The following is a 15,007-nucleotide window of genomic DNA, read 5'->3' as shown; positions in this document are numbered from 1 at the left end:
GATTAAACAAGAATTTTACGGAAATGTCATACAATCGTTGTCTATTAAACAAAAATTAACACTAAACGTTGCCTTATAAGTGAACGTAAACAAGAAAATTTCCGAAACTGACGTGCTAGAAAATTAAAAGCTGAAATGAGGAGGGTGGAAGTTTTGTGTAAGGGTGAATGTTCCTTACATAATTTAGGATAGCGTTTTGTTCCGACAGGGAAAATTAGAGGCTGTGTGTCGTTTATTAAAACCGTTAAATTACGTAGGCAGTTTTATTAAAATTGTTTAACAGTATTCAAACAAATCGATAGTAGAATTTAAACGCACATAGTTGGGGTCTAGAGAAATAAATATGCTACGCATTTTTAAATATAACAATCGTTAATAATATATGTTTAATTATGTTTTTATAAACAAATTCGTGTAAAATTTACCAATAAATTTTGAAAATAAAAAAATGTTGCTAAAATTGACACAGTTACATCTTCAAGCCTAGCTGAAAGCGCCCCTGTTAAATTGTTGAAAAATGTCGCAATAGTAGGAGGAATGGGATCCTAAAATGTCAGAATATATTTACTTTTAGATACGTTCACAAACATGTAGAAGTAAAATTGCTTTTTTATTGCTCTAAAAATATCTTTTAAGATATGACGAAAATATACTTGAATTTGGATAAATAGACGCCAAATACAGAGTGATTCGATAGTACACGGAAAAAAAGCTAAACTGGCTTAAAGATGATTAATCTTGAACCAACGATATGCTAGTTTCCCCATTCCGCAAATCTAGTTATACTTCTTTTCAAGAAAACCTTATCCTTAGAAGCTAAGAAAATTTATCTTTTATTTAAGATTTACCTAGTATTGAAATTAAGATTATAACTACACTCCAGACAATTCTAGATAAAATCTTGTTTCGAGTACTACTTATACTTATTTGTAAATAGCAAATTATTGCATTAAGTATAGAAATTCTTTGTGTACATGTAATAATTACTTTATTCAAGTGTAATATCACCTACTATAAAATAAAGCCTCTTCTTACTTTTAGGTTAGTTACTAGACGCGCCGACTAGGTAGTTTATAAAATTATAAGTATATAAGTTTTTTTGTTATCGTTTGTGCTTGTGATATGTGAAAATGGAAGACCTTCTTCAGGCATGAGAGATGACGATTTGATCCCAAAATTTCAAGGTAAGTTTAGCAATAATCCTACATTATTTGATGACATTGGTTGGAGGTTAGGGGGAAATGGAAATTAAAATTTTTAGCATGTCCCAACTCTATTATATTCATGTATGTTACCGGGCAAACCCGATTTTATGATAAACTAGTTTAGTACGAATTCGAAATTTAGTAGGATCGAAAAACTATATAGTTCTCACAAAATTCGGTAACGTGTTCCCTATGCTTTCGGAGGTTCGGGTTCGATCTTGTTAGAAACTCTTGTTTAGGTAAAATCTTTTCTTAATTTTCATTTACAATAAGTATGGAATTTTGAAATATCACCAGAATAACCCCGAATATGGTTAATACTTTTTAAATTAGATTAGCCAAACATCACCTACCAAATTATATGCTTTTCGTAATAAGAAAATACAATAAAAATGTGTAATTTCCCAATATAGGTAGATATTGAACAGAGGCATCGCTAATTAAAAACGAGAAACAGTAATAAAAATTGTTAAAACATAATTGAATCATTCCAAAAGCGTACATACCTAGTTTAACACCAGTGTATAAGAAATAATGCATATTAAAATGGAGTCCCCCTAACCTCAAACCAATGTCATCAAATAATGTAGGACTATTGCTAAAATTACCTTGAAATTTTGGGATCAAATCCGTCATCTCCCATGCCTGAAAAAGGTCCTCCATTTTAACATATCACAAGCACAAACGATAACAAAAAAACTTTATATAAAGTACCCGGCGCGTCTCGTGTCGCAGAAGAGACACAGAAACCCAATGAAATGAAGATAGGAATCAGGAATGCACTGTTGCGTTGTTGCTGTTGGGGATGGTCACTTAATATAAGAATAATAACTTTTGGAAATGGGGTGTTATTCTCGCGCCGAGAATAATATACTTATTTAAAGTCTTAATACACCGATTTCAAGTAAAAGTTTTAAAAAAGTTAAGAATACGACTTATTATTATCTAAAAGCATTTATACTTCATTTAATTAAAGTATCTTCGTTGCTAAAGGATCACTTGATAGTAATATAAGTTTTTCTTAAATATAAGTCATTTTATTCTTTTTTTTTTAGATTCAAAATTACTTAAAGTGACTATAATTATATTTAAAAAGCAAGTGTAAACGTAAAAGAGTTCCAAATATTTGTTGTACTCATGGAAAGAATACTATCCTTAAAGAAAGTGTAAAATTTTAAGTGTATGATTGTTCTTGAATATAGAAATTATTTTTTTCCGTGTACACTGATAGAAAGGTTTATTTATTATTAATGAACGTGCTTAATTGTTAAGCCATGGCTGATTGAAATATGGCATAATCAACGTGTATTTATATTTAATATACCATGGATCAAAACGGAATTGTTTAATTATAAAACGAGTACTTGATTCATTAATAGCTAACTCGAGTTCCTTAGAAACAAACTTTGTATTAATATTAAATACATCTATATTTTCAACAAAATACTCTTTGTTTAAAATAATTATATCTTATAAGCCTATATTATAGGTTTTTCTAAGTTAATTTTAATTAAAATAATGTGTAAAATTTATTTAACAAAATATTTATTAAAATAGAATGTATAAAAAACACAAAGAACAGTAACTTTTACCTAAATTATCCTATAAGGTAATAAATACAAAACAAATGATATAACATTTAAAAAATATAAAAAACTAAAAATACATAAATTAAACCTGTATTGCCCTATATAGTTAACTTCCAAAATAGGATTAATCTCATCATAGATACCATTACTTTTTAAAAATATCTCGATCCCTGTCAACGTCATGGCCGCCGCCGTCGTTTGTAACTCGGAAGCCGAAGCTGCCGAAGTATCCATCAAATCATGTAAATCTTTTATCACCCGACCATCTAAACCAATTATGCAACACTTCTTCGGGAAACTCATAGTCCGTTATTGATTATACGCCCAAGGACAAGGTTTATGGCTTAATGGCTATCTCTTACGCTCTCAACAGTAAACACATACAAAATGAATCCGCACAAGTCAGAATGACGAACTGAAGAACCATCACCGAACACCAATATAGATACCCACACAAACCGCAGTGAAACCAAAATTCGGGAATATCGCCTATGCTTATTTTTTAAATGGAGTTAAAATCGTCGTTCTATCTTAAACGTAAAAGACACGACTAGGACGCGACGCTATAGGTTTGCTATAGGCATTACCGAGAATTAAAAATTCCTAGATTACAATATAGTATCTTTGTTTTATTATAAATACAATGGAGCTTTCATAAATTTATGTAGATTTATTGGTGAGACAGGACTGCTATTTATTAATCAATAATGCTTAGATGCAAAAATAGTCTGTTTGATCTAGAGAAGATATTCTTTAATAATAAATACATAATATTATTATGTATATTAAATAACAATATATTGGGGTTTAATAGTTAAACAAGATAAACAAAACTGTTTTTTAGAAATATATTGGATTAATAACAAATAAATCAGTAAGTAATAAGGGGGTGATTATTAAATAGTACAGATATATGCATATGCATGCACATCTTTTAACAATTTACTATTTAGAAGCCTAAAATATTAATATAAAATTAATTTTATTCATGATAAATAAATACTATTGGAATCCATGACGGAATAATAATAAAGTACTTTTTTCTATCAGTGTATAGTGTGTCCAACGAGATAGTGTCAAATAAAGACTATTGTTTCAAAACTAATTCAATTTCAAAACTAATTAATTATGCGGATGTAGGTAGTAAATTATTCGAACCCATCTTCAAATAATATAATATAACAAAAAAATAGTATTAACTAAACAAAACTGGAAAAAGTAATTTTGACTACATCACAAGCAAATAAAAATTAATATTTAGTCAAGAGTCATAATTCAGTCAAAATTCAAAATTTCTCTGGGGGGTGCCCAGCAATACCTGGAGTTGGCCGGGCACCCTTGGGCCTCTCTGTAGTTACGCCAATGCCTATGATTTAAAAAAATAGCGTCAAAGACAGTTGGGGAATGACAATTTCGACGATGCTATACATGGTCCGTACTTTTCTATTAATGACGCTTAGTGCCCGTTGGTCTTAAGAAAGGTGTAATCTAATTTTATGTTGAGTAAAAATTATTTTTAAATGGTGTAGTTTAAAATTCGAAAAAAAAACTTTTTTTTGGAAACAGATTTGCGTGTCTGGAAACGTCCTATCCTTTTTTAATCCTTATATAATTAGTGTTCTTTTACAATTTTTTTAAAAGCTTTCTGTCAAGTTTTAGTAAATAAAGTCCAGAGATTGACCTCGCGAAAATTATCATTTATTATGATTCCCCAGCCATCTTTGACAAAAATAAAGGTTCCGGTCAGGAAAAATTTTGACAGACTACATTTACAAAACAACCGAAAATACAGTTTTATAGTCTACATATGTCACATGGTAATAAAATTAACAAGCATAGCATTAATCTTTTTATTTACTGTTCTGATATTTGACCCTATTGAAACATTTAACAATGTATCATTTCGATATTTTAACTAGGTCAAAGAGTAGAACCTCCATCAATTTTGTGGCTGTAAAGTTTTATAGATATTTCACCAACAATGTAATATTTACGCCTCATAAATAATCAGATAAATGTGAAGCTACTTAAAATGAAGAACGAGCCAAAGAGGACGGATTAATGGCTTGGAAGTTATTAGCAGATCGGTCTGATTTTACGATAAATGTGTTTATTTTAATATACGGGGTGGCCCATCGAAAACATTCCGCAAGGCATAACGGCCAGGGTATTTTTTTCAAAAAATCCAAAAACACGTCAATTTTGTTTGTGAGGGGGGCAACTTTTGCCCCAAAAATGATTGCAAAATCTTCAACCCTTTAACCGGGGCTGTCATCCCCCAACTTTTTTCAAATGGGAAGGGGGTCAAGTGGCGCCGCAATCAAAAGAGCTTTATATTCTCTATATTTACACAATAGAATTTCCAAAAATACCAGCCCACACGTCCAATTTCTAAGGGTTTTGTGTGTGCACCTCGTGAAAAACCCTGGGGTTGTCATCAGCAAAGTACCGACAGTTGGGCCGATTAACTACACCGTTCAAAAAAAAAAAGTACACTCATCCGAAAAACACATTAAATAGGAAATTATTACCATTCGCCACTCATTCACTCATAGTTTCACAAATTTGCAAGCGACGATCAAAATCGTCTTCATTGAGTTCTTGTACCAACTGAATTTTGTACGGATGGAACTTGTGTTTTTTTAATATCCTTTGGACACTTGTACGATTCACGCCGATCTCATTGGCTAATTTTCTTGTACTCAACGTACTATCCATGGCAACTTCGCCCAATACGAATACCTCCATAGCTTCATTTACTACAGGATTTTCCCTCTGCCTCTTTTTATTCATAACGGAACCAGTTTCGCGAAATTTTGCTACTAACTAGTGAACAATTTTGCCATAAAGGTGTTTGTCAGGATGGCATTCATTGAATATCTGCGCAACCCAATACATTCATTATTTTTAAAATAAAGTTCGATTATTTCCACTTTTTATGCAAGCGTAATTGTTAAAAACCATTGTTATGCACCATAAACCATTGTTATGCACCATAATTGTTAAAAAGTTTAACGATATTGAGAAGAACTTCAACGCACAAGTCACAGAACAGCTATCTAGCAACTACCGCACCTGGGGCCTGTAACACAAGACCTACAACTGCTACACTTGTACACTTTTGGATAGAGACTTGTAAAGTTTCGTAACACACAGCAACTTGTACTTACCTGTGTAGGACTTATAATTACGGAAAATATTTTACAATTGTAGTTCTGTTCTGTAACTCAAAGATAACACTTGTAAGTTTATGTTACGCATTTCATTACAATTGTAGGAAAATTTTAACTATGCTTAAAAGGTGGGTACAAAATTCTACAAGAATCAGTTTAGAAGAAGTCGTTGCTTTATTCACAATGTCTCGCGCAATGTGGTCAAGTTCAAGTGATGACGAAAACGAACCTCGTCTGCCATATCGATTCAGAGAGAGAACTGACTTTGCATTCCTCTCCGATAAAGAATTTGAGGAGCGATTTCAACGAAGTAGAGCGCAATGCTAGGATCTCGTAGAAGACCTCTCCCCGGCGCTACAAAACAGCAGTAATCCAACCAAAATAAAATAAAATAACCAAAATTAATTTTAGAACGAACTTGTCTAAACAAGTATTTTATCCCCATACGCAATAATACACAAACGAACGTTTACCGATCTAGTGCGTCTGTCCTACAACTCTTGTGCACTTTAGCTACACTTGTTAGAAATATTCGCCGTTATTACAAGTCATTTTAAGAACTTTGTGTTACAGAAATTAACAGGAATTGTAGCTACAAGTGAATCTTCAACAAGTTCTACACTTGTTACAGTTGTAGATTTTGTGTTACAGACCCCTGATCGTTCAACCTTGTGGCAAGTGAAAAAATGCGTAAACATCTAGAAATAATACGAAAAAACAGCAAATTGGTCGAAGGAATTTATAATTATCATTTACTCTGATAAATGTTTAAATAAACTTTTCAAATTTCATTCCTTTATATTTTCTCAATGACTCGACCGATTTTCAAAAACGAAACAGGAAAGTATAGAGAATAGAAAGCCCTTTTATTGCGGTACCACTTGACCCCCCTTCCCATTTGAAAAAAATTGAGGGATGACACCCCCGCTTAGCGGGTTGAAGATTTTGCAATCATTTTTGGGGCAAAAGTGTCCCCCCCACAAACAAAATTGACGTGTTTTTGAAATTTCTGAAAAAAATCACCCTCGCCGTTATGCCTTGCGGAACGTTTTCGATGGGCCACCCTGTATTGATATATCATAGAAAAATCATCCGTTTCAAACCGCCCTCTTTACCGTTTTTCAAATAAATCCAAAATAACCGAGTTATTTTACTTAGAAAAATCCGCGTTTAAACATTTTATTGCTAGACCATAATTGTACATAAATTTAAATAATATACTTACCAAGACGGATTGGGGTTTTAAACTAGGCATAAATAATATTATTTTAAAAGTATAAACAATTTTACACAACCTCATTAAGTACGTTAATACCTAAAGCCAAATGTTAGATTTTAAACAGTAGATAATCGACTTTGTGTAGATCGCGTAAAGCCAAGCAGTTACACGAGAACACAATATGCTTTCCACCTCCAGGGACCAACAAAGTTCTAATGCATTAAGGCATTAGAAGGGCGATACAGATCTAGTAGTAGGGAAAGGGCGAATAAAATTACCGCCATTAATATCAATTTTCTTTGCTTGATGTAATTAGTTTTAGATCGGAAATGTGATTGCGAAAAACCATACAAGTCGAATAAATACAAATTATTTATCGACTTACCTCTTCTTAAATTTATAGTAAATTAATTATTAGCTTTAAGGTAGGAGTAGTTTATTATTAAAACTATAGACACTTAGAACTGATTATTAAAAACAAACTACCAGTTTTATAAAATATGTCTCGTAATACAGTAAATTATGCAAAGTGTCATATACAGGGTGGTAGGAAACTTCAGCAGCATAATATTCTGAAGATAAAAATTAGTAAAAAAGTTCGTATAAATGTATGTCCTAAAATGCTTAGTTTCGGAGTTGCAAACTGCGCTCTAGTTGCAAACACGGTACAACAATTACAAGAAATGTTGAACACATATACCTGGGCATACGAGGCTTTGGGCCTTAAGCTGAACATCGGCAAAACTAAAATCATGTGCACTCCCCCGGAAGATCACAACAATGCTATAAAAATCGGAGAAGAACTATTCGAATATGTGGCGGAATTCAATTACCTTGGCAGTTTGATTTCGGAAAAGGCCAATATTGACTCTGAAATTCAGCACAGGATTAGTAGCGCCTCAAGAGCATTCTGGAAATTAAAAGACAGGGTTTTCTACAATCATGACTTGAGTACAAAAACAAAACTTGCAGTATACCGAGCAATTATAATCCCCACCATGATATATGGGAGCGAAACCTGGGTGCCTTACCGCCGACACATGAACGCATTGAACAAGTTGCAACAGAGACACCTTAGACAACTCTTAAGAGTCCGGTGGTTCCATCATGTCTCAAACGTATCGGTCCTTGAAAAATCTAACTGCGAGAGTATTGAAGTCATGGTCACAAAATCCCGCTTAAGATGGGCTGGTCACGTATGCAGAATGCAAGAAAACCGCATACCAAAATCTCTGCTTTACGGTGAGCTTGTGGACGGTAAGAGGAGGCCGGGTGGACAACTGAAAGATACAAGGACATTTTCCACGAAAATTTAAAGGGAATTAACATGCAGAATGAGTGGGAAAAAGCAGCTCACAATAGAGAAGGGTTGTAAACTCAGTTAACAGCGGCAACCAAAAAGTAGAGAGGCAACAAAGCAATGAGATTTTTGAATGTCCGGAGTGCGGTAGGCAGATAACATCACGTATCGGGCTTTTCAGTCACAGAAAAGCTCATGAAAGAAAACGCCTTGCGTGACCATTTTCTTTATGTGTGTCGAATACTCGTCAGCGAGTAACGGCTGTATGTATGTATGTATGTAGTTTCGGAGATACAAAGTTTCATTTTTGTTTCGTTTTGGTGTTTGGGTGTTTTTTGATATGAGAAATTTGATTTTGATGTCAATATGACTCCTATTTGTAGGTGGCGCCACCTACATGTGTTTTAACTCTTTTGAATAGTAATTACTTTTCGTCCGTACCTGTATAAAACTACTGAATGAAAAAATATACATTTCCGTAATTTTTTACATAAAAAATGTCTCTTGGTAAAAATTTTGTTAAATTAATCATTAATTTTTCTTCGAAAATATAATGATAAAACAGTTTCTGTTGATTTTTTGGCACTAAAACATTTCAAATTTATGATTTCAGTCTAATAACTATTTAGTCAACATTTTTAATTTATGCTCAAATTTATGTCAATGATGACAGGCATTGATAATTTCGACTCCAAATATCTCGAGAACCATTACGTAAAAAACGGCAAAAATGTATTTTTTGTACTCAGTAGTTTTATACAGGTACGGGCGAAATGTTATTACTCTTGAAACCAATTTAAAAATATGTAGGTGACGCTCTCTACAACAAAACGGTACCGATAGTATTATACGGAAGTGAATCAAAGGAGATGACGTTCTTACGAAAATTAAAAGGAATAAGTAGAGAAAATTGAATAAGGAATGACACCAATAAGAAATAAACATACAACCATTAGAAGAAAAAGTTAGAGTATATAAAAAATAGAAGGAACGTAGAAATAATGACAGATGATAGAATTCCACAAAAAATGCTACGACATCAACTTCTAGAAACGAGAAGCATTGGACGACCAATACAGAGATGGTAAAGCGGAACAGGTTTTTAAACCTAAACCGAAAAAGGATACGACGACGACATTTTTTTTTAAATAAAATAACTCGATTAAATTTTATTAGTTGTATACAGTTTTTTTCACAATATTTTGAAGTAATCACTTGTCACTTAAATTTTAAAAATATATTAATTTTCTGCTATGCTTTCCAATTGTACCAACTCAATTCTTTGTAAAATAAAATAAACTACTTGAAAATTAAAATGACAGACACATCTATCACTGCCAAGTGTTTTGTCGTTGGACAAGAAAATAGTACAGTCTAACATTGTTTTTACTTCCTCGCTTTTTGTTTTTAGTTTTTAAAAGTTTTTAAAATATTTTTTTAAAAGTGAATTACATTTCAGAAAATAATGCACTTGTGATATACCAGTCAAATTTGCTCTTCTCTGCACTTTCCTATCATAAATCTTCCATTTGATGGAAAACATACCGCTTTATTTAATGAACCTGATACGTACTAAAACAATAGCTTTTCCGGCAAAAATTTACCATAAATCTTACCGACACACCATTAATATTGTCAGCCTGACATATTAATCAGCAATCTGAACGAAACACTTTTTTATTGATGAATAGCTGTACAATATTTAACGTTCAACGTCCGCGTAACAACATTTTAAAGAAAATATGGATAAATTAGTTGTCGACTATGGTTCAGTGCTATTTATTTTTATAAATAAGGCATTGTACAGAGAGTGTTGGTAGGTACCTATTACAGAAATGTGCTTGCCATCCCTTCTGTATCGCTTAATTTGCATTTGTATCTTTAAAAAAATAAAAGACCCACAATATATCATATTATATTTTGGATTTTAAGTTAAAATATAAATTTAGACAGTTTTTATTTCTAATTTTTAATAAAAAAAAGGAATGCATGACACTTTAACTCGTCTATACTCTAATAAAAACGTATTAACATATAATATATGGCTATAAGATGGCTGCTTTATGTTGATGATATTTTTGCAATATGGCAACATAACATTTCTGAAATAGACAATTTTTATTGGTGTTTTAGTATCAAAGTTTTAAAACAAACTAATTTTAGATGCTTATAGAAAACCAACAAATGCAGACAGATATTTAAATTTTATATCAAAGTACATACGTAAAATATGTAAAAATCAAAATAAGTGTTTTATTTCAAAAAGAATCTGACTTCAGAATCCACAATAGAAACTTCTCAGGAACACAAATTTCAATTTATTTCGAATTAATTATATCGGTTTTTGTTAAAAGTATTCTTCTTGCAGAGCTAGACAGCTAGAGTTATATATAAATATGTTTATGTGTCAAATATTTTTCCAAAAATGCCACTTATAAATCTTCCAGAGATATTTCAACATTGTGTTTAATAGTCGTATTATGAGAAAAATATTAACATCTCAAGCTATTATATAATTGTATTAATTTATATTTAAGTGTAATTTGTAACTACTTTGTTAAAATGTAACAAATACCAATTAATTAATAGATAGTAAATTCATAAGATAAAAAGCTATTTGTAAAAAGAAAATGTATATCATAGTTAATGTAATTATGATAAAAAAATAATAAGTAGATATGATTTCAATCTTATTTATTTTACTTGAACGTTAATTACTTTTGTTGTAAAGATGTTATACTAAAGTATATTTAATAATCAGAATATAATTCTTGGAAAGAGGTATACTAAGACATATAAAGCCTCTCCAAAGAGTCAGGAAAAATATTGATAAATGACATCTAAAAAATAACAGTAAATACATTTTACTTATGAATTAAAAGGCCAATAACTGTCACTGTTTTTGTGTCAAGTTGTCTGTTTTCAAAAATATTTTAAGTTTATTTTATTTTTAGTTAAAAACATAATATCTTGATAATATGGCGCTTTAGATAGTAGACTACATGTGTATTACATTAGGTGTACAGTATGTGTATTACGATTATGTACAATGTAAAAGTCAATAACTCGGAAACGGATGGTTTGAGGTACATTGTATATCTCATCTTTTTGCTTAAAATTGAAGGAAGAACCGAAATATGGCAATAATATACAGGGGGTTATATTTAAAAAAAAATGAAACTTTGATGTGCCACGACTTTATGACCGACCCTGTTCATCACAAGACATCACTTAATAAATTCCCTATTGGATTTTGAGTTGGTAGTTGGTTGTAATAAGTTAGTATATATGGTTTTGTTAATTGAAAATAAAACCATATATTTTCATATGGTCACTTTTAGAAATTGTTTGTGATTTGAAATTGGAATTAGAATTTTTTCTTATTTTATAGTGACCGGTTATGTTTTTGACTTCAATCACTTATCTGAGATATATGTATTTTATCACACACTTTTTTTCATTTTTTCTTTCAAGATATGCAATTAATATTCAAGTTAACTAAATGAGATTGAAATTTACATTTATTAAAAATTTATGCATTTTTTTAACATACAATTATTTTTTTAGCACAATTACATAAACTGTGAGACACATTTTCTCTTTAAAAAGAGCTTTTTAGTGTAATATCTTGTTACTTGCTATTTGTTACGTTTTAATATTGTTTTTAAACATTAATGTACATAAAAAGAACGTTATCTAATTGTAATTAATACAATAATTAAATAATACTAGCTTGAAATAAAATTGTTTTTAAGAATAATACCTTGAAAAGCCGCCTCAAACTGCACTTTTTGAATGTCTTCCTCGCATCTAACGATTCCAACAGCGATCAAACAAAATACGAGGCCCCACAAGGGCCCGAACAGGCCTCCCATCTCAGCCCGCACACCGTCAGTGGCCCCGTGTGCCACTAATTTGAGCGCCGTTTCTATAAACGCACATAACCACCCCTCGAGTCCCGTAAACCACTTTAACACACACACGAGTCGCTTATTAAACAGTTATTATTCATGAACGCGTCAACTGTTGAATGTCCCGCCGCGAACGGTAACTTTACTAATTAAATGTACAGAGTTTTAGACCGAATGAATGACGGAAATTCGAGAAGTTAGCGGACGAGCATTTTCTTATAACGCGCACACCGTGAAACCCAATCGACTCTAGGGAGTTGAAATAATATTCCTGCCTCCCGCGCGCTCAATACCAAGCGAACGAATGGTAACACGCACGCCTGGCATGGCAGTGTGCTGTGCCGAGGGGTGAACTCCTGCCGAAGTTACGCCGGCGACATCTAACTCCTGAGCTGAAAAGCTTTATCGATTTTTAAGGGCGCTTTTAAAGGAAATAAGATCTAGACGCGATTTTCGGTTAACGGCTTGTAACCAACATTATTGTCTGTTTGAAAGTTGAAGATTCATAAATCACTAAAAATTATTCCGTTACTTTTATGACAGTTTATATTATCAAGACTAAAAGAATTTTGGACTTCCATTATGTCATTACTTATTTTACTTACACAACACTTCGGTTAGAAGTATCACTGACCGTTATCAAGTGTGAACTAATCTAAATCCTAAAACTACTGGGCTTATATACCTACAACAGCCGACCATTCACCCGTCAATTAGATGCTTCCAAAACTAAAACAGGAAGAGAGATAATAGTATTTGGTCCGAAAAATAAAAAATACTCCGAACCAATAAGCACTTACCCCTGCATCTTTCAGGGAGAAATCTACGCTATTGAAAGATGCGTACAACTTGTATAGGAACTATCGGAAACAAGATAGAGCCATCTTTTCCGATAGTCTTAAGAGCCTTAAAAGCAATCAACTCAGAAACCAATACGAAGTTGATCAAATAATGCCTAGAGAAGCTGAACAAATTAAAGTCCTCCTACACGGGGTGAGAGCCCACCATGTAATAGAAGGTAATGAAAAGGCAAACGATCTAGCTAGAAAAGGAACACTTTGCTAATTGGGCCAGAACCGTTCTTCCTCCCAAGTGGAAACCAACTTAAAGCGGAACTTAAGAACCTGGAAGACACCATCCATTAGTTATCTGAAATACAAATTCTCCAACGGTCTAAGACTCGAAGAAATTTCAAAGAAAAATCAAAGATTGTTCTTGATTTAAGTAAGAACAATCCTCCGGGTGCCCGGTGGCGTAGAGGTACAGCTCTCGTTTACCAATTCAAAGGTTGTGGGTTCGAATCGCACAGCCGGCATTTCATCAGCCTACTATTTTTAATAAAAATAGTTTGGGTACCTAGGTCGACTCAGCCTTAAATGAGTACTTGGGATTCACAATCCTGCAGTAATAATAGGCGGTTGAAGCGTAGTGCTAGCCGCATTACCTTCCTTGTATACCGAACGACTCTAGCATGTCAAGTTGTACCTTGCCTACTAACAAGGTGTTAAACGCTATGTACGGGAGCTATTATTATTATTATTATATTATCCTCCTCCTCCTAGGTGCCGTCTCCGTTGATGTTGGCGACCACTATGGCAAAATCTTCCCTATGTTGGACTCGATGTATTAAAGTATTCCCGTTTGAAATATTTGTCCAATCTCGTATATTTCGAAGCCACGATTTCTTCTTCCTTCCTATGCCGTGCTTTCCCTCGATTTTACCTTGAAGTATTAGCTGAAGCTGTGAGGTAAGCGGTTTTCCTTATTTTTGTTGTGTTGACTAAGTGGGTACGGGTGTTCATTGTTGTCAGTACTTCCACATTTGTGGTTCTAGTGGTCCAGCTTATACGTAGCATTCGCCTATAAAGCCACATTTCGAATGCCTCCATCTTCCTGAGGTCCTCCTGTTTTAGGGTCCAAGTTTCGCACCCGTATAGCAACAAAGGCCAAACGTAGCACTTGAATGTTCTCAATCTTACCCCTATGGACAAACGCGGGTTGCAGAGTACGCTTCGCATCTTAACGAATCCTGCACGAGCGATTTCTATTCTCCTTTTAATCTCTATAGAGTGGTCGAGCTGACTGTTTATTTCCCTACCCAGGTAACAGTACTTTTTTACATTATGTAAAGTGGTGTTATTAACAACAATGTCCAATTGAGGGTGATCTTGAGAGGTCCGAGAAAACACCATAGTTTTGATCTTAGATGCGTTTACCTCCAAACCTATTCTGGTACTGTGCTCTGTTAGGATGTTCATCAGAGTCTGTAGCTGTTCTTTAGACTGTCCGATCACTACGGTGTCATCTGCGTAACGTAACGGAGATTATCATGGTTTTTTAATAGGCCACTCTCTCTCTCCCTGAAAATGGGGAAACACCAGCAGAAAACTTCATAACGGAGTGCGACGAAACGATAATCGGATATGGAAAAAATAACTTCTGTAAAACCACTAAAAAGGGTAATCACCCATTATAGATCTATTGTATCCCTCTTTCTTGAGTTACAACTCATCATATAGTGTTAGAGCTCTGAAACCAGTATCTAAGACCGTTTTATAGAGGTTTACACTCTTAAAAGGTTGTAAACACGAACACAGAAGATACCCTGAA

The sequence above is a fragment of the Sitophilus oryzae genome, unplaced genomic scaffold, assembly GCF_002938485.1.
Source record: "Sitophilus oryzae breed Bouriz unplaced genomic scaffold, Soryzae_2.0 scaffold_847_pilon_pilon, whole genome shotgun sequence".
NCBI classification, from domain to species: Eukaryota; Metazoa; Arthropoda; class Insecta; order Coleoptera; family Curculionidae; genus Sitophilus; species Sitophilus oryzae.
This window is presented reverse-complemented; position numbering follows the sequence as displayed.